At 35.9% G+C, this 2,500-nt stretch overlaps 1 protein-coding gene across 1 annotated transcript in view; it reads left to right on the plus strand.

Annotated features, from left to right (window-relative positions):
• The window catches only part of LOC106867322 (cilia- and flagella-associated protein 65), a 720,747-nt gene that overhangs the window by 385,397 nt on the left and 332,850 nt on the right, over positions 1–2,500 (plus strand). The window lies entirely within an intron of this gene.

Below are 2,500 nucleotides of genomic sequence, written 5' to 3' on the forward strand. Positions count from 1 at the left end.
ATATACATATGTATACACCCTCTCTGTCTCTTTCCTACAACCCCTCCACATGCCATGTATCTCTCTCTCTCTCTCTCTCTATATATATATATATATATATATATATATACATATATATATATATATATATATATATTTATTTATATACATATATATATATATGCACATATACTGTTAAATTGTCTTGTCATTTGAAGATAAATAGGGTGTTAAGTTGGCAGAATCAGTAATAAACTGGTTAAATGCTTATAATTTTAGCCAATCAAGGACCCTCCTTTCTGTTACTTGGATTATTAGGAATAGCAAAGCAATAAATTATTATGAATAGCAATGTTCTACTATCTTTAATAAGAAAGGCAGATTGTGTGATGTGGTTCCAGATATCACTAAACTGACAGATCGGTAATGGCTGGTATACCTTAACCCACAGATCAGTTTGGTTTTCATGGGTACCAACCATCATCAGTACTACTTACAACAACATATAATCAACTGCTTTGTTCTTTAGTCTGAGACCAAATTAATCTTTCATTTCCTCTGTGTTTATTAATTAGGTTTCATTAATATGTTGAGCTGATGGTGTTTAACATAGTTTCTAATTATTATCTATTCATCTGATCAGGCAACTTCCTCTGTCCAATACAACTCTTTCATGTCAGATGACCCAATCTTCCAGAGCAGTTTTCTTATCCTTAACTTGATATCCAGTGTCCTCCATAAATTGATTAATGTATACTCTTCTTGGTCTGTCATTACCTGTTTGTCCATGCATAGATTTCTTGAGGAGTTCACTAGATATTTCATCCTTGCTTCTCTAACAGTGTCCTGCATAATATGTTCCTCTTTCTTTGATTACTGATGTGATGGTTGGAAGACAGCCATATTATTCGACTAGCTTTAATATAGTTAATATAAGATGTGTTAAAATGTTAACTAGAATTAAAAAAGGCAAATAGAAGGAAAATAGAAGAGAGAAATCCTTTTTTTGGTGGGGGAAATAGCACAAGAGATAACTGAAGCCATGTTTTGGTATTATTGTGATCTCTGCAGGGAAGGATAACTTATTAAGTAATCATGACAGAATCCTTATATATATATATATATGTATTAGATTGTATGTTTTTTTGTGCAGTAAATTGGAATGGTTCAGAAATTAATTAAACATCTCCATTTTCTCCTCCTTGTGATAAATAATGTTTATGTTAGTGTTATCATATTGAATGCAGCAATCATTAAGAAGCAAACAAGAAAAATGATTGATATTATTTTTGCCTTAATTAAGGCAGTGAGCTGGCAGAATTGTTAGCACACCAGGCAAAATGCTTAGCAGTAGTTCGTTTGTCACTACGTTCTGAGTTCAACTTTGCCTTTCATCCTTTCGGGGGTCAATTAAATAAGTGCCAGTTACATGCTGGGGTTGATGTAATTGACTTAATCCCTTCCCCCAAATTTGAGGTCTTGTACTTCCAGTAGAAAGAATTATTTTTGTGGTAATTGCTAGCCTGAGGGATAACTCAGAACATATTTTGCTCATTTCCTCACCTCCTCAGCAAATGACAGCCTTCTTCCACTGAGAGCCTCTAATGGCTATTTTGAGAAACTTACTAGGTGATTTGCTGTGGTTAGTGGTTAGTTGTTCATAATGGTATCCCCAGTGTTGTTCTGTTTAGTTGTCCAAGATATATATTTACAGTTCACAATGTCCTTGATCACTTAGCTGAATGTTGGCTTCACAGGATAGCATATATGGCTTCACTGATGCAAGTATTACAACTGGCTGCCACTCACAAGTGAGGCGAGTATGATCTGGCAATATGGACTATGCTTTTGTTAATTGTTTTAGGTGTTTATGTTGTTGTGAACTGCTATAGATTCCCTCTTAACCTTTTCACCCTTGACCCAATAGAACATCTATGATGTGACAGCTGGAACGTGTGTAAGTATGTGTGTGAGAGAGAAAAAGAAAGAGAGAGGGGGAGGGAGAAAGTGGGAGGGGGGATAGAGAGAGAGAAAGAGAGAGCTGTACCAGTACTCAACTGTTATTCATTACCATTGATTAGTAATCAATGGTAACGGTTCCCATTATCATTGATTACTCAGTGGTTCCCAAAGTGGGCAGTACTGGCCCCTTGGGGGTTGTGGAAAGATCCAGGGGGTGGGCATTGAATAAAAGTGGGATGATGTTAAAAGAAAATATTAATTGGTTAATTAGGTTTAAGTTTTATTTGTGAAATACAGTTGTTTTGAATTTTCTGCAGAAAGTGATCTATATTTATGATTGGAAGGGCAAGTGGGTGCTATGAGTGCGGCCTGGATGCCAAGGGGGCGGCATCCTGAAAAAGTTTGGGAACAACTAAATTAGAGCAATGTGAAATGAAGTGCCTTGCTCAAGGAAACAACATGCTGTTTGGCACAAGAATTGAACTGGTGACCTTATGATCATGAGCCATAGACATATGTAATGACTAGCCACATATCTTCACAGTGAAAGTAATGGCAG

Source organism: Octopus bimaculoides, chromosome 10 (assembly GCF_001194135.2).
Source record: "Octopus bimaculoides isolate UCB-OBI-ISO-001 chromosome 10, ASM119413v2, whole genome shotgun sequence".
NCBI classification, from domain to species: domain Eukaryota; kingdom Metazoa; phylum Mollusca; class Cephalopoda; order Octopoda; family Octopodidae; genus Octopus; species Octopus bimaculoides.